General features: G+C 51.0%; 1 long non-coding RNA gene across 1 annotated transcript; it reads left to right on the forward strand.

Moving 5' to 3' along the window:
* On the forward strand, positions 1 to 25,254 carry LOC114060827. Its single transcript, XR_003571968.1, has 2 exons — positions 1 to 339; positions 24,140 to 25,254. It is a non-coding gene; the product is annotated as an uncharacterized LOC114060827 (long non-coding RNA).
* Positions 25,255 to 27,241: the final 1,987 nt, after the last annotated feature.

The raw sequence follows: 27,241 nt of genomic DNA on the forward strand, positions 1-27,241 counted from the left end.
ATATACATCATAGTCAAATAAACAACATCATATTCGATCTGCAAAGTCTCTATCAGTTCCTGCCCAGTCCTTATCGCTCAGCCTTACGTTTTGCTGAGAAAATGTTCCCTGTTCAATAACAAACCCAGAAGCAAATGAGACCATTGCACTTAGAGAACGATGTGCTGAGAAATGGGGGTAGAGGAGGGGGGTCCCTTCTTCTGAAAGCTAAATTTGAAATTAATTGATTGCAAGGGTAGGAGACACTCGGGGTACGAGCTCTCCATCCTGCCCATAGGACAACATGGAAAACAGATCGAAGGAGCTGCGAAGATGCTGAAGACCAGCACGTTTTAAACAGTGAGTGAGCAATTAGTTTTTCTCTAGTTCCTTTCTTTGGCTTCAGGACATGACTTTACCGTAAAAGAAAATGAGGGGTTTCTGACACTACTTTACATTTGTTGTCGTTACGAAGCATTTAGTGAGGAATTACAGATTTACAAGCACGGGGATTTCCTTCTCCATCAGCGGAGCCCCCAAAGGGGCTTCCCATCACCCCCCTTCCCCACGCGGGCAGGAGCCCCTGTGCTGCGCCATGGGCAGGCTGTGGGCTTCCTCCTGTCCTCACCCCACGTGTGATTATTAAGTTCTTATCGCAATAAGGAGTCACTGACACTGGGCTGCTTTCCAGGGAATGCTGCTCCCTTAATAGGCCATTATATCTCAGTAATAAGGGCTAAACTCTTCTGGGGGCATTTAGTCATAAATTAAGTAAAATAACACCACTGATCCCGTTTTTCTCCCAGCCCTCACTAAGGGGGGTGATGCTGTCCATGGATCCTCTCCAGTTCTGGCTTCTGGGGCTGGTGCAGGGGGTGCACAGCACTGCCAGTGGGGTGCAACGTCCCCTCTCGCTTGTCAGGGCCATGTCTGGGTGCCCATAAACAGTGCAGATATTAAAACAAACTGGGGACAGTCTGTGGCTGGGTTCATTGACTCCCAGACTAAAACCTGGCTCCCAAATGAGCCCTTGCTTGACAAAGGGCATCTCCAGTTCCTGCCGTGCAAGGGCCTGGGAACAGGGTGGCTCTTACCATAGGTATCTGCATGCCTTAGAGCATGGTGCCACAGGCAGGGTAATCCCTGTGATGGAGCCAGGAAGGCGGCACGGACACCCACCTTGGCAGGAACTGCTGTGTTTGGGCTGCTGAATCCCGTCCTCTGTGGCTACACCATAGAGTAAGTGCTGGCCTGTTTGGATCAGACCCAGAGACTCGTGTGATTTCTGGCTGTTGGCCACAGTTTGGGTGGAGTGGCTGCTGAAGCGAAGCAGCCCAAACTCTCAGAGCATCCCAGATAGGGCCATGTCCACCTTGTTGACCAGGAAGGGTCCCTGCCCCACACCTCTCAAAGTCGTGTTTAGCAGAGCTACCCAGCCCAAAACTGTGCTAACAATTCCCCACTCCCTGACACCATTTTGTTCATGGCTGTGGAAGTGGCCCCACCATCCTGCAGGGATTTGCAGGAGCCAAGCTCAGGGTTGTCACTGCATGCCCGGGGTTGCCATACCCTCTGTGCTAGGGGGATTAAACCATAGGCCCGTCTTTGCCCCGCCAAGAGAGCTCTGGAGCCTGGCTTGGGGCAACCTCCCACTATGGGGCTTGCAGTGTAATCTCCTACCATGGCTTGCAAGGTAGTCTCATAGCATGGAGGCTTGTGAGGTGGCCTTCCACCATGGGAGCTTGCAAGGAGGACTGTGAGCTCTCACTTTCATTCTCTTGATGATGGTGAAATGCAGGGCAGATTAGAGCACCAAGTGAGTGAGGGACATGGATGGCAGCTCAAGAAAGGAGCATCTCCAGCACCAGCCTGGGTGGTGGAAGGAGCATCATGGGGTGGAACTGGGGCAGAGCAGATGTATCCTGCCCGGAACAAGGAGCAGTTCCCTGCTTGTTGTTCCCACTGGATCTGGTTGCACCAGGGTTCTCCGATCCCATAGGGACCTTGTCCAGATGGAGACCCTGTTACATCCAGTCTCAAATGTTGCAAAAGGCTCCAGCAGACCCGAGGGATCCAGGGCAGGACCCCCTCCTGATGTCTTACCCCGCGGGCACTGGAGCTGCCAGCACTCTTGCAGCTGTGCAAAATGAGACGGGCACAACTCTGTCCCCCAGGAGTGGGGACACTGAGGGCGCTCCTGCTGGTGTCCTGTTGTGTCTCCAGCCCTCATTAGAGGCAGGTACAGCTGTGCTGGCCTGGGAAAGCCCTGCAGACCCACGGCTGCCTTGAAACGGAAGTTGCAGCACTTTGGCTTCATCTGGCTTTGAAGCCAATTTGGTGACAGCCATGCAAACCTTCCACAGAGACACTCCCTGCCCCCCCACGTCCCTCCCCACACCAGGTACATTGATTTAATTTGCACCTGTGCATTTCTTGGCACAGCCTGACCCAAAGCAAGCCAGGAGTAAATTCAGTTAGGAGACTTCTGGCACAAAGCTGCCCCAGCTGAGCTAAGCCAGCATGAAACAACAGGAGTTCAGCAGGTTCAGCTTTGTGTGCAACCCAAGGTTGGGCTGTAGCTTCAAGCCTGCCCCGAGATGGCAGGAGAGAACAGAAGGTCTTTGGGGTGAAGGGTTATGCTGTGCGTAATTTATGTTGTCTTCAAGCAGCTTTTTGCTGATACTCACAGCTCAGTGGGAATGCTCTCGATTTTGGCTGGCTCTCCCCTACCTTCCCTGTTCTACCAGCATCCTGTAGCACCTGGGGATTCCCCCTTCTTCCCTCCCCATGCCCTAAAGCAGCCTAAAGAGATTGCGCCCTGGGAATAATCCCACTGCTGACCTCTGCTCGGGCGATGGGGACCCATGAGCAGGATGCTGATGCTCATACTTGAGGCTTCGTGCTTGATTCCCTTCTAATCCAAATTTTCAATTGCTCATAACTTATGTCATTTGGGCTGGAATTTTCCAGACGTGATCTCCCCTACAAAGGTGGCTCTTTCCTTTCCTTTTTTTTTTTTTTTTTTTCACCCAAGTAAAGCATTCAGCCAAATGGTCTGGCTATGTCCATTTTCTTTATATATATATATATATATATGTATTTTTTTTTTTTAGTAAACACAGACTTTTCTCATTATATATTAAAGTTATAGTTATAGAGTCACCTTTCCTGCTGGGTGTCAGTGGGGAGCCGGCCTCTGGCCGACCGCCGGCGAGCTGGTGTGCAGAGGGGGATGCTGCCATCCAACCCAGCTCAGTTTTACCCAGCTCACCCAAACACTCACCCTCCCCAGGCCCCTTTGGGTGCCCCAGGGAACCTGAATTACCACCGTTTGACAAAGGCATTTTGCCCAAGTGCAGAGCAATGCATGTTCCTGCTTCAGGGTTTGTTTTCCTCCAGCAAGCTGGAGGCAGATTGGGTGGGGGTCAGGCTGCTTTCAGCCAGAGCCTGGGGTAGGTTGAAGTTCAAAACCCCTCTTCCTTTCAGATTTCCCAAAGGCACTGATTTTCAGGCAGGGCTGGGAAATACACATCTGCAGGTCTTTTTGATGTATTTGCGCCGTTGCTCCCTGTCATCTCCCTGCTGTGAAGGACTGGGGGATGGCCCCAGTGAAGTCAGTGAACACCCCCACTTGGCTCAGGATGGCCAGCAGTGGGGACAGGCAGCACACACATCCAGCCCCGCGGCCGACAGTTTTGCAAGCTCCTCCCTTCCTTCTGGTAGCAAAGGAGTTAAAGCCGACGGGGTGAATCCCGGGGGGCTCTTGGGGGGCCACGGCTGTGCAGAGCAGGGCGGAAGCAGCTCCCCCCCTCTGCTGCTGCTCGACATGATGTCACCTCCCCGCTCTCCCCAAGGAAGCGTTAACGGAGCCCGTGTGCTGACGGGGCGGTGGCGCCAGGCCCTGCAGGTGGGCAGCACCTGGCAGGGAGTGCCCACGGCTGCGGCTGCCAGAGGACCTCAGCCCACAGCACAGCCCCCTCCAGGGCTACATGCCTCCTCCCAGCTGCCAAAATGCCTTGGAGAAGCCAGAGGTGAGACACGTCGATCTGCTTCCCATCTCCCCTCTGATACCTGATGGGAATCAGGTGAGGGCCAGAGAAATCCCCATTACATTTTCCAGGGATAAATGGATCATCTGACAGTGCGAGAGTCACCCAGGACAAGATCTGGGTGGAGGAAACATTATTTATAGGTTCTCTTTTTGGGTCAAGGATGACCACAGAGTATCCCTGCTGTCCCTCCTCCATCCCCATCCCATCCTGCCGGTGGATGCAGGTCCAACTTGCACTCTCATGCACAAAAAGCCCTTCTCCTCTGCAGAGAAGAAAGGCGTGCAAAGGAGGTTCCTATGTTTCTCCAATTAATGTAATTAAGAGAATTAAAGTTTTGGAGAGAGTGAGTTTTTCATTTTCTTTTTATTTGATTAGGGAAATTCCCACTGCGCACTCTGCAAATGAAACCCAGGCTCCTTTCCGTTGTTCGGCAGCCCCGGGAGGACACGTTACCTTTCAATCTCGCACACTAATGTGTTTAGAGTTAAAATCCCCCCCGCCCCAGGCGACCAAAGGAAGGATCCCAGAGCCTTGATTAAAGCACAGCTTCCTGAGCAAGGATGTGCACATGGAGCTGCTGGGTTCGTGGTGCGCCCTGCACAGCTAGCCGAGCCTCCTCATGAACATCGGGAGATGCCAGTGCATCCTGGGGCTCCCAGTATTATGTTGTTTAGTCCAGAGTGGTACAGTAACACTCAGGGAAAGGCAGGGAAGCCCTAGGATTGGGTGACTGGTCCCTACTCTTTGCTGGAGGTCTGTCCTGGCCAGCTTGCCCACGTGAACTCCAATGCCGTGGCCCTATCAGGTGATTTATCACATAATACTGAAAAGTAATTATTTTTGTCAGCCTGAATATTAAAAACTCTTTTCCACAAGACTGGGTTTAGCTATCAAGGTTACTGAAAAATAAAACATGAGGAAAAGTCTTTGTACAATCCTACCATGAGGCCTCGGGTACTTATACTATCCCACAAGCGCTCCAAAATTATGAGCCAGCTCCCCAAAATGAGATAGGCTTAAAAATCAATAAGAATAAAAAAATACATTATGGCTTTTAATTTTTCTTCGACTTTCTGAGCGTTTTGGGCACACAGGGGACGTGTTAGACATTAATGAAAGCTGCTATTCTCATCTAAACACAATTTCAGGTGGTCGTAACTTTGAAAACCACGGGAGACATCACTGGGTTTGTGGCGGGTACAGACCTGGACAGGGAAGAGCAATCAAAAGATTGGGGCAGAATGACTCCTTTAGCCCCACTGGGGTTTCCCACACTTTCTTGCAGTGGGAAGCGTGTCTACAAAAAGCCAAACCTGCTCTTTTTTTTTCATTCTTTTCATCCTAGTAAAAATCTGCTGACCTGAAGTCTGGTTTTCTGGTTCCTCCCATTTAACATAATGAATTGGAGATAGAGCTCCAGGAGCGCCGTCTGGGGTAGGAGGAAACCACAGGCCGGCTCGGGAGGCAGCGCAGGGCCGTCGTGGCCAGGCTGACATGAGTACAGGTGGCCCAAGAGCGGGCTGGAGGTGAAGCTTGGGTTTCCCGGTGTTTGGCTCCTCTCCAGTAAAAACTTTAAAGATCCGCCGCAGAAGATGAACGGGGTTATCTGGATTTAGCAGGAGGCGTTAGCTTTCTTTTCGCCTCCAATGGAGGAGTGGGAATGGCTCCCTGCGGTCGGGAGGAGAACTTGAAGCTTTAAAGCCCATCAGGTTTCTGGGCTCGCAGTGAGCTCTTCTGATTATATCATTTTTTTGATTAGGTGAAATATTTTTCTCTGTTAATCCCTAATTCTTCCAGCCTTCCCAAGGGTCATCCAGAGGAGAGAAGCTGGAGGGGGGAGGAGGGGAAAGTTGGGCGATGCCATGTTGGGATAATGGCACAGGACAGGATTTGTGGATGCTTTTCCACTTCTCCTTTGGCCCTCACTCTATAAATAACCATGAGGGCAGTGACTTGCTGGTGGTGGTCCCATGGCTATCCTGGGCACGTGCTTGCAGAGCAGCAAAGCACCCACAGCCAGCAGGCAGGGACCAGCTGCCCCTTCATCACAACAGCACTGGCAAACCCCCTCTTTCGGAGGATAACGAGCCTTTTTGGCTCCAGCAGCGACGCGATAAAACGCCACAAACTGCTCGTTGCAGGCTTCTGCCTTCGCTGCTCGGGGCATCTGTGGAAGGGAAAACTTCCCAGCGTAACATCCACAGCCTCTTAAGTAAATAGTCTTTAATGTTGCACTAAAGGGTTGTAGTCTTAATATGTAAAATCTGTTTAGCTTTTTTAATTCTTGGATCGTGCTGTGGAAAGTCCTCCAGAACTTGCCTGTTGGCTTTTTTTCCCCCAGCCTTTAGTCTCGGAGGAGCCGTGGCCAGGAACGCCCTCCTGCAGAGCCGCGGTAACCCGGGGCCAGCGGGAGCTGGTGGGAGATGCCCTGAAGATGGCAGCAGGGCCATGGGCACCACACAGCCAGGGCTGTGACAACGCAGGGACAGCCGGCGGGTACCACAGCGCTCTACTAAATGCTGTCTGAAGCAAATACTTTTCCTTTTAAGAAAAGAAAAAGGGGAAAAAAATAAATAAAAAAAGGGTGGGGAGCTGAGAGCTGTTTTGTAACAAATGCCAGAGCGCTACCCACAGCTGGAACTTTCTGCTGCATCAGGGTGGAGCAAATCACACCCTTTCGCTGCAACCTGCCGGGATGCTGAGAGGCTTTGTCAGCCCCTCACATCTGGGTCTTCCCCGTTGATCGGCAGCTGAGCCTTTTTAAAGGGGGATGAAGAGTGGGATGGGTTTCCCCGACAGCTCTGGTTGCTGGCAGCTTGTTGCAGAGGGAGTTATTTTAGGGTTTGATCCCTTTCTTGTGCTTGTACCCCTTGGCAAGGTGGGCTCATCACTGGTCTGTGGCTGTTCAATGCATGGCACAGCACAACTGTGAGCTGGAGCCGGTACCCACTTGGCTCCTGATGGGGCTGTGTGTGCTCTGGTGCCCTGACTGGATGCTGTGGAAATATGCAATTAAAAGAAAAAGTGATCTTTCCCCAGAGATCTCCCGACCCCAAATTAGGGAGGCTGAAATGCTGTCAGTAAATGACAGGCTGTGGCTGGGAGAGGCACAAACAAGCATACAGGGAGAGCACTGGGGGGGGGGAGGAGGAGGTCGGGGTGCTGCACCCCTGTTTTTGTTTAGACTAGGAGTGCTGCAGCTGAACTTGTCTCCTGCCTGGAGTGGGGGAGTCTGGGAGAGGCCAGCCCTGCTGGGGATGGGGATGTGTGAGGGGGAGTAGCAGCCCTGGAGAGGTAAGTGAGGAAGGGGGCTGGAGCAGGGCTGATGGAGCTGGGCGGGAGGAGAGTGGCAGTGCCCATGGGGCAAATACCCAGCCTTGGCCATGGGGTTGCAGGGGGATCGAGGATGTTAACCCACTATAGTGGAAAAGTGGGTGTGGGGAGGTAGCAATGAAGGCAAGGAACATGACTGGTCTTAGCAAAGCACCGGACAGCAGGGTTGAAATCATCGTCATCCTCCGGTGCTCTGACCTCCATCTCCACCTTGCAGCTGAGGCACTTTCCCAGGAGCAACACCCAGGTGCCGTGCAGGCAGAGCAGCCCTGCCTCCTGCAGAGCTGGGCCAGGCAGAGAGCAACAGGCTGGCCCCAGAGATGGGGTCCACTTCTGTGTGGAAGCAGTGGTCAGGAGATAAGGAGAATTTGGGCCCATAAACCTCAAGGTAAGGTCCCTAGGTGGTGTTAATGGCCCTACAGCTGCCTGATGGAGTGGAAGTTGGATGCAGGGATGTAGGGGAAGGGGATGGGTCCTGGGACCTAAACATCCATGTCTCAGAGGACAGCAGCTGTACAAAGAGAGCTCTGTGTGCTGGCAGGCAGGACAGAGCCCGCAGACAGACTGGGGGAGGAGGAGGCTGAGATCATGTAAACTCTGCAAAGGTAAGATATGTTGGACCAAGGCACAGAGCACGTGCCGGCAGGCGGCCAGTGACAGCTCTGGATCTGGATACACAGGCACAAGGGGCTCCCAAGGAGAAGGCAGTGAAGCAGCACACTCAATGGGGGTGGGAGGTGGACTTGTGGCAGTGTTGTTATATGATGGAAGAGCATGGGGATGGGATGTGGGAATACATGTCTGCAAGTGCACACAAAGCTCTGATGCCAACCATACCCAAGCATTTGTGCAGATGTGCCTGTGGTTTGGCTCCAACCCGGGATATGCGATATCTTTCCTAACTCTGCTATGCAGGAGAGGCTTGTGAGTTGGCACTGTTCCTCCTGAACTAGCAAAATGAGGGTACCTGAGTGTACAGAGGTCTGTGGTCCCCCCCTGTGGAGATGGGGCTCAGCCAGCCAGCAATGCACCTGTCTGTCCTGCCAGCATCACCCATGTCCTTCCAGCGGCTGGCATAGTCCAGGCAGCACCATGCTCTTGCTCAGACAAGACCTTTCTGTGTGGGTACAGCTAAGCTGGCATTCTTGGTGCCTGCCCGTGGTGTCAGCATCCCTGGGGCCACCGTGAGTCAGCACTGAGTCCCCTCTGCCTGGAACCCTGCCAGCCCCTGAGCAATGATTTCCAGTGCGTGTAGCCAGGTTGTGTGTCAGGAGGATTAATGATAGAGGCTTCTTGGGCCTTTGAGATCTGGGTCTAATTTAAAACCAAAACAAAGCGCAGAAATTTAGGATCAGGGGAGTTGCTGTCCTGGGGCAAGCCTGGGATGCAGCTCGTCGCGTATCCAATCTTGCAGTAACATGTGCCAGGACCTTCAGAGAAGGTACAAGCAAACACCTGGTACACAGGAAAAACCCAGCCTCCCAGGGGTGCTTTCTTCTTTGTCTTTTGCTATTAGTCATTAGCTTATGCTCCGAAGCACATGGCCTTATCTTCCCTCCAGGCATCTTCCTTTTATCTACCTTGACTCATGGAGCTACAGAATCTTCTATTAGCCGCATAAATGTCAGATCTTCTTTAAAATCTTACAAAACTCTCTGCCTCGTTGTATCTTACGGCGATGAGTTCCACACATAAATCATGTGCTGGGATAAAAATGAGTTTCTTATCAGTTTTTAGCTTTTGGTCTTCGAATTTAGCCATCTGTCCCGGTAGAACTTTCACTGCTGCTTAAGGGATGGACACTCGTTTACATGGAGTGAGCTGGATGCCAAGATGAGCTCTAGTTTTGCCTGACTTTTTCTGGTAAAGGGCTTAAAGCTGGTGACTGGAAGAGTCTGACAGCAAACCTCCCTCTGCAAAAAGTCTTCAGCAACTTTCTTACTGAGAAGAGGGGCTGGCAGTGGAGCAGCTCTGCATGCCAGAGGGATGGGAAGTTCAGGCTGAAGATGTCTCCCAAGGCAAAGGCTTGGGGTTGTGCCAGGTTGTGGGAGGTGGAGGTTTGGGAAAGGGCTGCAGGGCTTAGCCAAGGACCAAAGGAAATGTGGAACAGGGGAACGTTTGTCTTGATTTAATTTGACATTTAAACTGAAAGGGTGTGATTTGTAGCTGTGCGCATTTAAAAAGCTCCTCAAGATAGGGAAGTGGAGGCAATAGCAGGTTCGGGTGCCAGATCAGATAAGACCCTGTGGGTAATGCCTCTACCTTACTCATTTTTATTCAGCTTTATCTCCAGGCTCCTAAAAAACCCAATGGCTTGAAATTCTCCACTCCTGACTCTATTTCCAGTATCTCCTTTACAGTGAGGCACCTGAACCCAGTGTGACATGCACTGTTGTATTGCCTTAGACTGGCATAGTGTTGTCTGGCCTTGCCACCATGCACCCAAGGGCAATTTGGTGTCCTGGTCTCTGCTGAACACCAAGCTGTATGTTGTGATGGCTTTGAGCAGCTTGGACAGGGATACTCGATGGGATAGATCCCCAGAGCTGCTGAAATGGATCCTGGAGGCCCTTGCTCTGTGCTAAATCCTGGTTAGTGTGCTAGAAAGTCCCATATGGATCTTGATGTGGGGACTGTTCTTTGCAGAAGGTGGGGGGAACAGTGTTGGAAGGACCAACGAAGGTTTTGCTCAGCAGGCTTCATTGCTTGTGCAGCAGAGAGCAGAGCAGCTGCCTCAGCACTCACTGATCTGCAGGGGAGCATTTCGGGGAAGGAGAGAGGCAGGCACAGCCTGGGCATGTGGAGGCATCACCAAGGAATGTGCCCACACCCTCCACAGGGCACATCATGGGGTGCTGGCACAAGAGCCCTTTACAGAGCCATTCCGTCAGCTGGCACCCAAGATGGGCCCTCTGCAGGTACTGGAGTAGCTGGTGGAGCACACAGAGGCTCAGGAAAGCACTGGCCAGGATGAATGTGTTTGGCACTGACCCTAATCCTTTCCTGCCAATACGCTGATTGGAATTGAATTTCCAATATGAGCAGTTGTGGGACTCTATCTGCAAGCTGGCGGTCAGAGCTATAGATTTTTATCATGTGTTTCACAGCTATTTCTTTCATTTGAAAAAACAATAGGAGTGACTGCTGAAAACACTTGAGCAGCCAAACTGTCTTGGTGGCGTTGGGCAGGGTGAGCTGGGTCTGGATGTGACCATGGGATGCTGAGGAGGGAGGCACCATGTCCCCTCCCCCAGGGGGAGCAGCAGCTGCCAAGGCTACAACCCAGCACCAAGGGGGGACCAGCTCAAGCCTCACTGGGTTGGTGTGAGGTTTCTCAGCTGGTCTGAGGTGGAGGTGATACTCCTGTTGGGTTTGTAGCTAAGAGCATTGCAGCCTAAAGGGGATTTTCCCCCTCGAAGTTTCAGCCTGTTGTTTCTCACTCAGCGCAGATGAGGCCCTTCCTCCCGGCAGCATCCTACCACCCAAGGGGCCTGGGTATCTGCCTCCCACCTCCTTCCCTGGGGGATGGCCCACCCCCAGGGAAACAACTGCTCCGAGGCTTTGCTCATCTCTGGCAGGTCTTGCTGACCTCGGCCATGTTTTTGCCATTCATTTCCCACCTGTGTTACACAGACAGCATCACCCAAAGTGAGGCATATTCACAGGCAGGGCTCTGGCAGGATTGGGGAGGGTGCTGGAGGTGAGATACTCTTTTTACACCTTCCAAAATTACTTTTAAAAAATATTTTAATATTTTTTTTGTCACACTGCAACACTCCTGCTTGTGTTCAGCCTGCAATCCATTACATCCCCCAGCTCTTTTCTGCAGAGCAGCTGCCTTGCCAGCTTCTCCCTGTATTTATTTAGGCTTCCTCCCCCCACCATGTATTTGCTCAGTTGAACCTTGAACTTGTCTTGGTGAACACCCTCCTGTTTTTCCTGGCTCTATGTCTGATTTATGTAGATCATTTTGAGCTCTAATCCTGCCTGGCTGAGTTGCCTGAGCATTCCTGGCTATGGCAAGAGGCACAAGCTCTGCAGCAGGTGACAAGGGGTGATTTTTGGCCATATATAGGTTAAGGACAGAGTCAGTTCCTCTTCCTCTGACCCTTTCCACCCTCATATCTTTAACAAGACTGGTCCACCTCGGGCAAATACCCAGAGAATGCTCTTGCTTGAGGATTAAAAGGCAGGCAGCATTCCCAGGGGAAAGCAAACATCCTAGAGATGCTGGGCAAGTGGCACAGCACGACTCTGCCCTGGAAGAGCCTCCCCTCTGCCCCTGTTGTTATTGCTGCTCCCTTTTTTGACCTGAGCAGTTTGCAAATATTTTCAGTCCTGCAGGTTGTTTCCATTAAGAGGGAAAAATCAATGAGGCAGCCAAGAGTCTGTGGCTGAGCCTGCTCTCTGCTAAAAATGGACCAAATGCCTCTTTCCTGAGTGCAAGGGGGTGGGTTTGCCTTTTCCCAGCTCTGACCCCATCGCTTCCCGAAAGCTGCTCTGTGTTCCGGGCCTCCCTGCCTTAGAGCTGCTCTGGCTTCTCCTCCCTCACCCTTTGCCCAGCCCCGGCGCTCATCCTCAGCTGGGGCTCAGCAATTCCTGCTAATGGGAAAAGCATTCCTGTCATTTCATCAAGCCGCTTAATAATTTGCCAGAAATGCCTATTGATTTCTTGCACGCTTCTGTGCAGACAGAGGTAAATAAGAGCCATTCGTCATTGCATTATGTATCGGTAATTAAAAATTACTAGGTAACTTCAACCAAAAATTGAATAATTTGAAGTAAAATTAAATAATTCTAGGTAATCAGCACTAAATGAGACCATTATTTTACTTATCAGTGACTAAAAATTACCAGACATTTTTCCTTGTTTGGATGCTCTCCCTCGCCCTCCGTGTCAGTAGAGTCTTTCTAATTTGTTTTAATTGTTAATTTTAATGAGTAGTGTTTTCTGATAACATTTCAGCATGTTTTGTTGTTTTTAGAGAGGGTTTTTATTGCATTGCACAAAGCCTGAAGCACCTCAATGTGGGAGCAATTTGGAAGCCAAATTATTATTATTTATTTAAATCAAACCCTCCAGCCTCTTTAACCGTTTGGCTGATTCTGTAATTGCTGTAGCAGTGTGATGGAAACGCTCATGAGGCTGGCAAGGAAGCGCCTGGGTACTCTTCTCAGCTCTGTGACCTCCTGCACAGCGTGTACCTAGCCACTGGTTCTGCTTTCTGGGAAGATCCTTTTGGATCCAGAGCTTTGCTGTTACCCCAGGTTTGCACAGCCCCTCCCATCAGTGTCCCCCCAGGGGGGCTCCGAGGCATCTGGAGGAGGACACACATAGGAACCTTCTGCTGAGGGGTCTTGTCCCGTCCACAGAAGAAGCAAGACTGAGGGTAGGAGACAAGACACAATTTCAGCTTGATTTTTATCTGGTTGTGGGATCAGGGCAGGATGTGGCTTTTAGAAAGGGAGCTGCTTCTTGGATTTGAAGCCACTGAAGTTCTTAGGTCAAGGGCATCTTTGTTGCTTGAAGCTCCCCTTCTGTCCAATTCCTACCTTGACTAGTGGGGCTGTGTGGGGGCACCATCCACCTGGACCCCCTGAGATACTCCACAGCTCTGAGAGGCAGCCAGGACCTGTGTCAAATCAAAAAGCTCCATACGGCTCAAGGTAAGTTGTTACCCCAAGGTCCTCAGACCCTCATCTATACCCATCCTCCTCCAGCTGCTTCCCAAGGGATTCCCAATCCTTGTGTTTGTAAATTGGCAGGAGAGCAGGGTGGGACTGGGCCAGCGCTGCTGCATTCCTCTTGCCCTCGGATCTTGAGGAGATCTCAAGGCTGATTAGCCCAATCCCCCCCTTGAGCCTCCCTTCCCTGCAGGGGAAGCCTGGACCTCCGTGTCAACTCTGGTCTGCCTGGCAAGGGTTTGTCACCTCCCTGCTCCATGGCACAACACATTAGTGCATTCAGCCAAGAAGGATGCTGGCTGTCTTTGCTGCTGCTGGGTTGCATTACAGTCCCCTGTCTATGGCAATTTGCGACGCGCCATCGCCCCAGGGGCACGGCAGGATCTTCTGCTTGCCGGTTGTTCGCTGAGAGCACACAGATGCCTTTCACCCACAGGCCAAAGCTCAGGGATTCCCTCTAGGCATCTCACTCAACATGTGCCTGTTGCCCTGGAGGTGTTGGTGGGGCTGAGGTCTGGCTGCGAGTGGCACAAGGCCAGGCTGGAGAGCCTCTGCCAGGACATGGAGGTCCTTGCTCGTGGGGGCTGTGGTCTGTGAGCCGCCTGCCCTGGGCTGCTCTGTGTCTTAATGACTGTTAAAGGGGGAAAAAAAATGTTGCCTCCTCCATGGAGGATGGAGCTTGGGAAACAACCTTATAATGTCCACTTAGCGAGCGCCAGCCCCCATCCTGTGATAGCTCCTGCTTTGGGCTGACCAAACAAGACAGCAGATGGAATAAGCAAATAATTTGGGGATTTTTTTTTTGCTTTTTCTCTTCTTTTCTTTAATAAGGCCCTCTGCCCTTCCCTGAAGTCCTAGAAAATAGCTGAGTGGAAAGCCTTACCTGATGCTGGTTTCAGGCCTGACTCTGTTCTTGGGGCCATGGTTGTTTCTTGGGGAGATCCTGGGGCTCAGGGAAGGAATAGCCTGGGAACGTTGAGGATGGACTGAGAACGGCAGCCTGGGGACAGCTACTGCAGCTGAGGAGCAGAGGAACCAGAGGAGAAAGGGTGGACTTACTCCTTCAAGCTCTGCTCCTCTCCCATGCACCTGAGATGCCCAATCTTCCACAATCTGAGCAAACCACTGTGATCTCCTCACTGGACTGGGATTGGCAGGAAGATATCTGGATAAACCTGCTTCCAGGCTGTTGGGGGGCACGCAGGGACACCTCAAAGTCTCAAACCCACTTGCCCTGCTGTAGCCCAATCCCTGACTCGGTGGCCAGCCCCTGCCCTCTGCTGATGAGACATGGAAGTGCCAAATTCAGACCAAGCAGCCCCAAATCTGAGGGGTGCCCAGTGGAGGGAGGTCCCAGGGGTCTGGACATGGCTTTTTGTTGAGGTTTGCCTGGAGAGGCTGCTCCCCACCTTGTACCTCTCACACCCAGGAATAGTTTTGTGGTACTTGGCATTCATTCCCCTATGCTTAATTTCATCCCATTTAGACCTAGTAAAAAGTATTCCCTGCAAGCAATTTATTCAACAAATGTAGCTGGCACTTTCTGTTGCTGAGCTGTCCAGGAAGAGACCACAATTTTTAATGATTTTTTTTTTTCCCATTCAGTGAATGCTCTTTAAGTCAGTATTTGAGCTCAGGGTTGCTCATGAATGGCAGTATGGTAAAAAAAAAAAATATCCGGTGACCTATCTGAGCAGCAGTTTGCTATTCACACTGAGAGGCTGGGCACCTTATCGTACCAAGTATTGTTTCTCTCCCCTGAATAGGAGCCCTCATCTCCCTCAACTACCTCCACTCCTACCCAGAACAAAATTAATTTCATCCTGCAACAAATCTGGCTGCTTGATTAAATGAATCTGTTGCCGGCCCTGAAAGATATCTCAGTGAGCAAAATTTCATTTCTGGCTGAACACCCACCAAGCCGGCCACAGATACAAGCGGGTGGTACCCGGAGGGGCTCAGGGCTGTATTTACACTGCTAACCTGCCTCTGATCCCCTCACTTCGGCTCCTAATGCCCTGGAAAGCAGCTCCTGGGGGTGTGTAAATACCCTGGACACCTAAGGCTCCACATCAGTCTCCCCCACCCCAACACCTGCTCCTGGCTGGTGCCTAGTCAAGCTTGGCAGATTGAGCTCTTTTAATTTTTCCTTAAAAAATCAATCCCTCCAGCCCTTTTATCTGTTGTAGGGGAATATCACCCTCTACATTGATTTCTCTGCAATTTCTTGGTGTACTCTGAAGATCTGAGTGTGTTGCTGAACCTGGAGTTAGAGGTGTGATCCTGCTGGCAGTGCATCCCCAACCCTATCCAGCTCTACCCTCTGTTATCCTGAGCCCAGGATGACACTGCCTGCTCCTGTCACTATCCCACGCACTTTCTCTGCCTTGTTTCCAGGCACTGAAGCCCTTTTTGTTCTGTCTATCATGACAAACATAGGGGAGTACTCACGGCCGCTGCCTGGAGAGGGGTTTGCCAAAATCGTCCCATTCTGGAGCATTTTATAGTAACTGTGTGATGAGGAAAAGATGGTGAGGGCTTACCATTCTAATTAGGATCGTTTCTGTCTTGCAAGAGGGATTGGCGGGTAGTATTTATGGATACGAGTAGGTTCAGAAAAATTCCTAGCACCATCTGTTTGAGAGAGAACAGGAAGAATTTCAATATGCTGTAGACCTTGAAGAGTAATGTTTGTATAACAGGCTCATAAAATCAATTTCTAATAGTTACAGGTACCCCCTCAGGAATTTAAATAGTCTGTTAACAAAATTATTCCATCTGCCAAGCAAATATATTAAATATGCACACTCCATGCTACATATATGGCTGCGTGTGCCTTTCTCCTCCACGGCATGCCCTTGTGTCGTGAGTGCTGCTTTCGCTCCTGGGTTACACTCAGTCTTTTCTGGTGGCACCACTTCAGAGGGCCAACACTGTATATTCCTGATTCAATGGGAGCTCACTCACCTGCCTTTGGCCTGTCAGATGAATCACTGTTATGGTCACCTTGTTCCCCAGGAGCTGAGCGTGGGGGTCGCTCTGTCCTGGTCCCCTTCCTGTCTCCTGCTTGGCTGCCCATGGGCTTCCAAGGGGGAGAGAACTGGCTGCAGGGGTTAAAAGGGCTGTAGAGGACAGGAGGGCTGAATGTGCAAACTGAGAACATTCAAGGGGCAGGATCAGTCCCTTCACACCCTGTTTGCAGCCCTTTTAAGCTGGTGTTACAGCCTGGATGTTGGGCCAGTTGGGCTTTGCTCTGCTTTCAGTCTCCTTAATCCTCCATGGCACCTCACTTTTCCATTACCATTTTGGATCCATCAGTGCCCTGCTTGGTGCCAGGACTCCAGTGCATCCTGCCTTGTATGTTTGGGAACAGGCTGACAACACAGGGCATATGCAGGCGAACTGCAAATATGTCATCCCGTTAACTAAACAGTTTGCGTTTAGCGCTGCCCGCGGAGCCGCGCGACACCTCGCCTGTTCTGCAAAGGTTGTGTTCTCAGTGTTATCGGGAGTGATTTATGGTGAGAGTTAGGTTGTGTGTCCAGAATATCGATGGAGGTGTTTGCTGCCTATTGTGTTTAATAGCTGTTGGGGTCCCTCTTCTTACCATTGTGTCATTTGCTGCCTGCCAGCCTGGGCAGGTCTGGGAGCGTGTCTCCGTCGGGGCAGAGTTATTGATTACGGCGTGTTTGGAGTAGTTGCTGGCTGGGTACTGGTGGTGGATGCCTCTTCCAGATGTCTGCAGCAAGCGCTGCACCTGCTGGCCACTGTCCCCAAGTCCCCTTGCCCCCCTGGGGCAGCGTCATCGCAGAGAAGGTGCCCAGGAGCAAAGTGCTCTGCCCTCCCTTCCCCACCTTGTATCAATCAGAACCGAAGTGAAACGTGAGCAGCTCTTTGCTGGGGAGCAGAGCTGGAAGGCTAAAATCTGCATGGTTTTAATGGATTTACCCTTTCCACCCCTCAGGCAGATGAGGCACAGAAATCCCATGGTATTCACCAGTGGTCAGGATGGAGGGAAGAAGTGAAACCCCACATGTCTGAGGCGCACCAGGAGACTGGGATTTCCCTCTGATGATGATCTCTTTGTGCTAGGCGGTTTCTTCTTCTTTTTAATTTAAAAATCCACATTCCCACTTCCACAAAGCTCGTTATCTCAGGGCGTGTGATGAGGTGTCCAGGGGTCTGTCCCGGCAGAGATGATGCAGAACACATTCGAGCAGGCGGTTGGATCTGACCCCCCTCTCCCTCAGGGAGCGGGTGGTTTTCATTTCAGCCTCCTCCATTAGAAGCTCTAAGGGGAGCTCCATCTATTAACTGAGAACTGCAGGCCTGTAAATTTTGGCAAGAAAAAGTCCTTGGAAGCAAGTAATCTGTATTTTCTCAGAGCTGTTTGTCCTCCCTCTTTGCATGTACAGCTTTTGCTGGTCGGGAGGCAGGTACTGCTGCTGACTCCTTCTCCACATGTGTAGATTGATGGTGTCTGCTCCAGAGCCTGCTCCCTCTTCCCTTTCTCTCCCTCTCAGTTTTGTTCCTTCCCTTTTGAGCTGTTTCTGCTTTGCTTGGGAGACTCCTTTAGCTGCCAAGTCCTGATGTGTATCTGTTCATTTCCTAGGGCAAACACATTGATCTGTGATTTCTGTTATGATACTGCAGATTTCTGTTCCCTTTATTCTTTTTTTTTTTTTTTAACTTTATCCTGCCATCCAGGAGGTGGTTTCTGTGCTATGGAGAAGCACAATGTTTCTAGAAAAATGTGTGTTTCCCTGCCTCAGAGCTGTGCCTAATTGCGTACAGAGCGAGCGTCCGTCCCTCTTAGTTCCAGTGTAATTCTTTGCGGTGTGTTCCTTTGTGATTGTGTTATTCCAGCAATAACAGCTACTCTCCTTCCAGATATTTATTCTTTTCATGAACATCAGCATACTGGCAAAGAGTTGGGCTTTTTTTTTTTTTTTTTTTTCCCATCTTAATGCTCTACTTCATAGCTCAAATCGGGGATTTATGCTTCAGAGATCTCAGAGAAGACTTTTCTCTTTTCTGCTGCCTCTTTCCAGAAGCGCCATCTTTCTACGCTGGGATTTGGAGTTCTTGGACATGTGTTACTGCTGCCGGGGATGCTGCTCACTGCTTTTAGATTTGTATTTACTGCGGTGCTTTGCTCTTTAATTTTGTTGTTCTCTCTCTGGCACAGAGATGAAGTGATGCAAATAAAGGCTGGAGCGTTTGGTTTGGAGTCAAACCAAACTGGCCGTTCTGAGTGGGGGCTGGGGGGAGTGGGAGGGCAATGGGCAGCATCTTTCCGTGCAGCCACTGCAGCTCTGGGCATCCTGTGAGGGATGTGATGGAGGGGCAACAGCCTGGACAGAGGTGGGTGAGCACTCAAGGCTTTCCCAACACCCGGCACAGCGAGGGCAGGAGGAGAAATCGCAGGTAAGACAGGGATGCCTCCCAAATATACTGCTTACCTGTATTGCACCTCTCACTGTACTGAGGATAATGCACTAGTTTTTCATCGTGGAAGACCTTATTTCTTATTATGAGTTAGTTTTACAGCACCCTGATGTGTGCTCAGCACTTTACAGTGCAGGGAAAAAGATGAGGTCCATGCGACAGATTTACCCGCCATTAAATCCTGACTGAGTTACAAAGGAAAGAAGCAGTGTGTGTGCCCTGGCCTTCGTCCTGTCCTGCTGCCACAGGAGCTTTGAGCAGCTTCTACCTTTTCTAGTGACATGAGGGGGTTTTTCTGCCCCATGGCAGCCTTGCTGCCTGCTGTGCTCCGCTTCTCGCCCAAGCCATTGCTTTTGGCAGGTGGGAGTCCCGTGAAAGCTGCAGCAAGGAGGGCATATGGCTCACAGCTCCCAATGGGGACCAGCAAACAGTGCAGTGCCAGGACCATTTGACAGCCTGGCACAGTCCCCCTGAGCCACCTGCGAGTGGAGGGAAATGTTGGCATTCAGCGAGGGCTCATTCACCCAGGCTGGCATTTCAGCTGCAGGCTGTGCTGGAGCCAGGGGGACCTGGAAGCTGTGTCAGGGCGGGTTTTCCATGGGAAGCCATGCTGGAGGAGGGTAGGCTGCCCCAGGGCCATGCCCCATCCCAGGCGAGCTCCCTGTGACCTGCCAGAGGGTGCCTGGGTGCACCTCAGCCATCTGGGTGTGAGACGTGCAGCCTGTCTCCCACAGCTCTGGGACCTACAGGCATTCTCATGCTCCACCACAGTCAAAATGGGGAGGCGATGGGCCCTCTGCCTCATCCCCATCCCTGGGCGCTGCCATTGCCCTCCCCGACTGCGTGGGAACGGCTCCTGGGGCTGGAGCATGCCGAATTTCACTTTTTAAATGGGGCTTCTGGCACCCGGCCAGGCAGCGTTTCGTGTTGTCAAATATTTTGGCAAACCGCATCTCAGCTTTAGTCTGAAGCGTCTTTTGCTGGGGAAACGGCACCGAGCCGAGCAGCCAGCACGATCCCAGCACAGAGGGGAACACCACTCTGCTGGCCACATCCTGCATGGGAGCTGCTGGTGCTGAAATACTGTGCCATCCTGGCTGGGGGCACTGGGGACTGTGCTTGGGCAGGGTGACTGTGGAGAGTGGTGAAAGGGCCAAAAAGAAAAGGTGTTTCAAGGTGACTGAAAGAGTTTGTGAAATCAGGCTGAGCGGGACAAATTGTATTGACAAGAATAAGAAAACCCTGAAAAGTGATTTTTCAAGTCCGTATTTTGGCTTTTTGTTCTGAAATTGCCCTGCATTAAGAAGAGAATGAAAAAAAAAAAAAATCCAGCTCTAAGTAAACTAGAAATAAGGGGACTGTATTTTTTTTACCAGCTCATTGGAAAAATGAAACATATTTGTTCTGGGTCAGACCAAAATGAGCAAAGCAATCAGTTATCCACAGAGGCACGCTGCAGGCTGGTTTCCCTTCTGCTCACTCTCCTGGGCATCCTTGAAAGAATATCCAATACCTTTTTATGATGCTTGAAAGAAAATATCTCTGAAGAAAGAAAAAAAAAAAAAGCAAGGTGTGATCCCAAAAAGTCTGCTTTTGCAGCTTGGACAGACCCATCTTTCCCTCCCGCGGCCGCCGCTCCTTCCTCCTGCCCGTCACGTTGTGTGGTTTGAGCACACGTACTCACGGCCCCAGCACCATGATGGGTTTTGAAAGCCTGAGAAATCCTCCCAAAAGCCTGGTTTCCGGCCAAAAAAACCCGAGGTTATGCAAACATACGCAGAGCTTGCAAACAGGCTGTGTGTGTTGGATGGAGAGCAGCTTTACGAAGCAGGTGTGAGCTGATGCGGGAAGAGCTGCGCTGCCTGATGTCTGTGCTGAAAGCCAGTGTCAGCCCACAGACTGAAACCAGGGCTCTGGAATTAAAGAAAAAACAACCAAGGAATAAAAATCCACCCCTGCAACAGCATCCCAAGCAAAATCCCACCCGATCCCAGGCCAGTGGGCAGTGCCACCCATTTGGGTTAGGGCTGCAGGACCCCTTTTTGCTTGGCCACCACCCCACATGACAGGCTGGAGGGTGAACTTCCCCAGCCGAGCTTACCCACCTGCATCCCCCATCATGCTGCCGTCATCCTGGTCCCTGCAGGTCTTGCTCGTACCTTTGTAGAGGTTTGAAGGTAGATGGCTTCTTGGCAAAGGCACCCCTGAAATCTTCTGAGCCAGTGAAACCTCCTAAAAACCAAGTTCCTGGCAGCTGCCAAGAAAAAGCTTGTTTGGGTTTAAAATGTGTTCAGAAGAGTCATTCTCTTATGAAAAACTGCGGCTGTCAAAGCCCCACAGTGGAGTTGCACTTAGTACATATTAATGACTCCACATCAGCTGCGTTTGCTTTACAGTACCCAAATATTGGAAATATCAGTGTATGAGCATTCCTGAATGTGAATTGTCAGACATGCAGATCTTGGTGTCTGGAAGCCCAGCAGAGCCCCAGCATTACCCACAGTAAATGCTCCCTGTGCCAGTGAATGCCATCGTGGAGTTGCACAGTCATAACCCTGTGAAAGCTGGGAAACCAGTGGTGTGGAAGATGTGAGCGTGTCTTGCTCCATCCCGGAGCTGTCGGCCGCACCGACCTCCCATTTGGATGCTTTTAGCAAACAGGGTGAAGTGGCTCGTGCCAGTGTGATAATGTGGAGGAAGGCAGGTGGTGTGAAAAGCCTCAAGGGGGAAAAGGGACGGTGATGCTTGCAGTGTGGGATTTTTGACACCTGGTGTGGGACCAGAGCAGAGAGGTGCTCTCTGGCACGGAGAGGGTCTTTCAGAGTATTTAAGCTTTTTTCTGATTGCTCTCTGAAGGGTTGTTTTTTTTTTTTATTGAACCTTATCCCCTGGGCTGCCCAGCAGAGAGAGTTTGGGGTTGTCCTGTGCAGGGCCAGGAGTTGGACTTGATGATCCTTGTGGATCCCTTCCAACTCAAGATCATTTCACTTTCACTTCACTTCACTTCACTTCACTTCTATTCTATTCTATTCTGTTCTGTTCTGTTCTGTTCTGTTCTATTCTATTCTAGGGTCTAATCTTCTCGGGATGAGAGGGCTGAGTGTCATCCTCCCCCTTCACCTCTCTCCTCCAGGGCAGGGAGGGATACTGCACAGGTTGGGTGAGTGCCAGGCAGAGCTGATCCTCCTGGGGCTGCTGCAGGAGAATTGGCAGAAATGGGACTGGGGAAGCCGTGATTGGGATCCTGCTGCTCATGCCATTCTCTAGGCTGATAAAGGAGACTGAAGCATCTCCTCTTGCTCATTCCCTGGCCAGGTGCAGGCACTAGGAATTATCCCTTGAGATGCTTTCTGCAGCCTCTACTGTCCCCACTGCCAGGCACCAGATCCTGGTGGATTACAGTCCCTGTGCATGGCAGGGCTGGTTCTCTCTCAGTCACCTTGCTGCAAGCAGGGCAGCAGCTTGGCCTTCCCTGGGTAGTTCATCAATAATGTGCTCTTTCTTCACTCATCTCTCCACAAGATCCTGGTGGGTAGGAATACACTTCCTGGCCTCCCTTCTCCTCTGCTCATTGGGGAAACTGAGGCATGGGGTGGTGGGGATACAAGCACAGATGTTTCCACCAGCACAGGTGAGTCTGCAGCAGAGCTTGAACAAAACCCCAGGGGGTTCAGCACTTCACCTTCTGCATCTGTGTAAATCCACCTTCTTCCACCACTCACTGTGCTCAGCCATTAGCATGATATTAGTTTGAAGGAAATGTTGACACTCCACTGACTTTTTTGGTTTTTGGTTTTTTTCAAAAGCATGTCATCTGGGAGTTATTAAAAGAGTTGCCTACATTTTACAAATATTTCCAGGAAGAAATTTGCCAGTGGGCTGTGGAAGAGGGAATGTGATGCTGACCAGCACAAGGCTGGCTGCCAGACTGTGCTCTCTACTCATCCATCAGACTGTCCCCAAAACCTCCCTTCCCCCAGTGACCAGATAACAGCAATGAGCCGGGGTGCCAAAGCATCCATGTACCTTGCATCACCTTAGCCAAGGTGACCAAAGGCCCCCCCTCAGCCTGGAATGGGGGGACAGTGGCCACCTGCTGCAGTGCACATTTGGGGCATTTGCATCATCCCCCACCTCCAGGGATGGGGTGGTGCCTAAACGAGGACTGCGAATCTATCAGGCTTCTACCTGCGAGCTGCCTGTTCCTTGGAGACACAGGGAGCTGAGCCTTCCTGGGGGATGCCTGTGATCAGCACTGGGATGATGGTTGCTGAATCCAAGGAAAGGCTGGGGCTGGAGAGCTGCTTTCTGGGAGCTGCCAGTGAGAAGCAGGAGGAGAAGCTGTGCCTAGGGAAAGGGCTTGTTAAAAAGCTCTGGAGAGTCACAGACAAATGGAGGGGGTTCTCTGCAGGAGATCTCCAGGTAACACTGAAGGGAAGAGTAATGGCAGTTCTCAGTGCCACTGAGTGCCTTGCTCCCCCCGGCCATAACTCACACGGCCATGACTCAGTGTAAAGCGCCTCCTGCACCTGCCTGCCTCTATAACGGGTAAACAGTAATAGCTTGTGGTTAAAATACTGCCCTCAGATGATAATCTGTGGGACATGGTTTATACAGAACAGCTGCCCTGGGAGGGGGGTAACCTCTCCATCCTTGGCAAGAAGTTCTGTACTTGTGGTGCTGGATCCCAGGTGTATGGGGAGGGATGCTGTCGGATGTAGGGTTTTGCAGGCACCGTGCATGGCTCTGCACTCCACGAAGCAGGTAAGGTGCAGGGAAGGGTCTTTTACCACTCACAGTAAGAGCAGTTACTGTGCTTACAGATAGAAATGTTATCAGTGAAACCTCCGAAGATGTCCCACCCAGAAGAACAGCAACACCAAATCCACGCAACACCATTTTCCCAGGGCTGTTACCTCCCTCCAGGATGGTGGTTCCTTGGGGCTGGGTGACCAGGATAATACTGGGCAGGATTTCAGTCTGGCCCTTGAGGTTCAAAAGTGGTTTGGGGACAGACAAAAGTCTCCTGCAAGTGGGTGGCAGTGACGCAGGGCAGAGCGATGGTATTGCTGGTATGTCGAGCACCTTGTTCATTATACCTCAGACATGTCGCAACAGTTCTGGGTTGTGTAATGGTTTCCAGGAGATTTTCCTGCTTTCAGCTTTTGGGGCTTCCATTCCCAGGGTTTGGTTTCTGCCAGAGGTGGTATCTGTTAGAGAGAATGAGTTAAAATCAAACTCTTCTTAGATGGGGTTTTGTGTTGATATACCAAATGTGTGATGCAGAGAGGGAGGAGGACACTTCAACCTTTCTGGGTTTTTTTTGTGTGTGTTTTTTTTTTTTGTTTTGTTTTTGTTTTTGTTTTTGTTTTTGTTTGTTGCTGTTGTTGTTGGTGGTGGTTGGTTGGTTTGGTTTGGTTTGGTTTGGTTCGGGTTTTTTTGTGAGCACCTTCCTTCTTGGGAGCTTACAGACATAGGGTGAAAGCTGGGTGCAACTTCCAGTCTAGGTAGTCTGATGCTACTCCATTTCAAGAAAATTGTAGGTACTGACATCAGGAATTTCGCCTGCAGGGAATTAAGTGTTTCTTCCTAGCACCAATAAGAGGTGGTATTTGACAAATGGCCTTGCCTTCTCACTGCAGAAGGCTGAGGATCCCATGATCCAGCCCAAGAACTTCTGTGGAATTTCTGTGGCACTCTTTCTGCCCCTGCCAAGTTCCATTCCTCCTCAGGCCGAACTTTGGCACGTTCCTCCCTTTCCCTTTGCTTTGTGTAATTCTCTTCTCTCTTCTCTCCTTTCCTGGGATTGGAAGAGTTTGCACATGCAATGTGAGTCACCTCGGCTGCTGCAAGGTGCAAAGGACAGAGAGAGCTCTGTTCTCCTGGCAGTTCCAGTTTGGGGCTTGGATAAATCCTCTGAGTTGTCAGTCAGCAAAGGCAAGCTCCTCGTTCAGCACGGGTGACCCAGGAGTTTCAGAAGCTTAAAATATTGCACAACTTGGAAGAATTATCACTGGGAAAATTACTGTAGCACCCGAGGGGAATTCAGCTCTCCACCACAAATGCGGAGGCATTCAAGCCTCTCCTTGAAGCGGCTGCAAGAATTTCTCGATTTGGCCATTTTTGTTTTCCAGAACCTCATTCGGCACATTGGCTGAAATCTTCCTGGCCTGGGTTGTGCCCCCAGCTCCAGGGATTTTCTTATTTTTGAAAACTCCGGCTAAATGCTGGCACAGTTATAAGGAACTGAGGGAAGCTCTTAAAATGGAAAATGTTGGGCAAGCCCAAATAGCTTTGGAACATGTGGCATGGCAGGAGAACTTCCTTAATGGAGACTGGGCTACCTTGTGCTGCTGTCTGGTGTGCTCAGCTAGCACAGCATGGATGGGCCCTGAGCATGGAAGGATGTCCCCACTCCAAATGAGTGCATCAAATAGTAGGGTACAGCAACACCAAACCTTCTTCCCAGTGCATTTCCCTGCAGAGAGGTGCTGGGCAGTAGTTAAGGGGGACCTATCCAGCTCACTGCCATGTCCAGGTTCCTTCCACATCTGGACTTCAGCCCTCAAAGGATGAGTTGCACCACGTAGTTAAGCCCATGGCAAGGCCCCCCTCTGTGCTTCCCTTGCAAAGAATGAAATAACCTGGAAGCTGTTGGTCTCTGGAAGCAATTTAGCATGGGACGTGGCTATTAATTTAAATAGATTACAGAAATTTGAACTAAGCTGCATATAAATCTTCTGACCAGTTCTTTGGGCTTTGGTCTCTGTTGTTTACACTTTTTTTTTCTATATTTTTTTTCAATTGTATTTTATTGATTCCTGAAGCTGTGATGTTTCACTTGGAGCTCACTGCTTGGATGGCAGGCAGCTTCACTTTTCCACACATATTACCTTTCAGAGCTACTGTGAGTAGGACACAGATGTTGCTAGGTCTCAGGTAAAGCCATCAAAGGTGGACGTTCAATCAAGTTTGACATCATCTTCAACCTGAAGGCAAAGGGGTTGGTTTTGATTAGCAGCTCGCAGGGCTGAGCCTAACCCATATCAGAGCTGCTGCTGCTACTTTACCTGAATGGCAAAACCACAGATGGTAATTATAACCGTAAGTGCTTACAGATTTCCTAACAACAAAGATAATTTGTTTGCTCCATGCCTTGTTAGAAGGAGAATTTTGTTCTGGTGACTGGGTGGTTTGTGAATCAGTCGTTGCCCTTTCACCCCTTCATCCCCGGCTTGGCTGTTCCCCCCAGCTGTGGCCATTAGATGTTGATCCAACCAGAAGGGTCCTGCCGAGTCTGGTCTCTGCAGCGGCCACAGAGACGCCAGCCCAGTGCAAGGAGCCATCCTGGCCTGGCAGGGAGTGTGATGCTGTGCTGATGCCCATGGGATGCCCTGGGATGCTGGGCAGGGGAGGTCCTCCTTGCTAAAACCACCCTTTCCTCATCCTATGCTTGTGCACATAAATTCTGGGGCAACTGGGGTGAAAACTTGCTGCCAGGCTGCCAGAGTCACCGGACCACTGCTGCTGGTTCAAAGCAGGGTAAGGCTCAGTTGCATCCCCCATGCTCACCCCATCGCCCTGCTGTGGGGGATGACAGCCAGGCTTGCACTTCAGTTCTGGGAACCACTGCCAAAAATCATGGCTTTCCTCCCATCTGAAGGTGACCCAGCATCGAAGTCTTGGGAGGAAAAGGAAAAGGCGGGGGGGAGCTTGTCACTATTGATCCCTGACAGCCGGAGGTCTCTCTGCACCCTGCAGCCGCTCTCTGGTGCTGGAGACGGGTTACCTGTAAATTAAACCAGCTGGTGACGGTGGCTCGCTGGCAGCCCTGGCCCGTGTCCACAGCCGTTCCTTGGGGCAGAAAGCCTATGGGCCGGCTTGGACCCCGGCTTGGCAGCGACTGAGGGCAGTGTCTCGCCTGTCGCGGGCAGGCAGATAACAGCTTTGATTTCTGGGTCTCACTTTAATTATAATGGAAGGACGCGGCTCGTTAAGTGCCCGCTTTGCTTTCCAGAGATCCCTCCCGGCTGCCAAGTGCGCTGGGCTAACAAAAGCATTCCTCTCCCTGCCGGGGCCGGCCGCAGCAGCCCGTATGGCGAGCAGACGGAGGGGATTAATGCACACAAGAACAGTCTGCCTGACTCTCGGTCCCCGAACACAACCTGAGACCTCTGATCGGCCTCTCTGGGAGAAAAAACTACCCTTGAAATGGAGACCTCCTCCAAAGAACACTCCTATGCCTTTACACCAGCTCATCTCTACCTCTCTGCCCGGCACGGGCAGAATACCTGCAGGGTCTTGCCCCAGAGTGTGTTTCTCCTCTCCCACAGCTTGAATCAGATGATTTTTTCCATGCCAATCGTACCTGGAGTTGTTCAAGATGGTGATATTGATCTTGTTCATATTTGTTGCCTTAATGAGTCACAAATTCTGTCTGCAAGCAGAGGTGGTTTGGAGGTGCTGGCTGGCTGCTGCTAACCTGCCCTTCTGGAAGGGTAGGAATTTCAGCGGATTTGGAGAACTGGTGTTTTCTTAGATTCCTAAAGGAAATTACACTAATTGCAACAACCCTCATGTCCCTGCAGCAAGTAGAAGTGATAGGATCTCCCCCAGATGTCTGCTCCTGGTCACTGTAACATTCCCACAGCCCATCTCCCACCCTGCAGCACTGAAGGACCTGTGGCAGGTGATCTGCCAGACCCAAACACTTATGGCTGCTGCTGCTTTGAGGCCAAATTGTT

The sequence above is a fragment of the Empidonax traillii genome, unplaced genomic scaffold, assembly GCF_003031625.1.
Source record: "Empidonax traillii isolate 1590-97213 ecotype Southwest subspecies unplaced genomic scaffold, ASM303162v1 scaffold292:size1342341, whole genome shotgun sequence".
Classification (NCBI taxonomy): domain Eukaryota; kingdom Metazoa; phylum Chordata; class Aves; order Passeriformes; family Tyrannidae; genus Empidonax; species Empidonax traillii.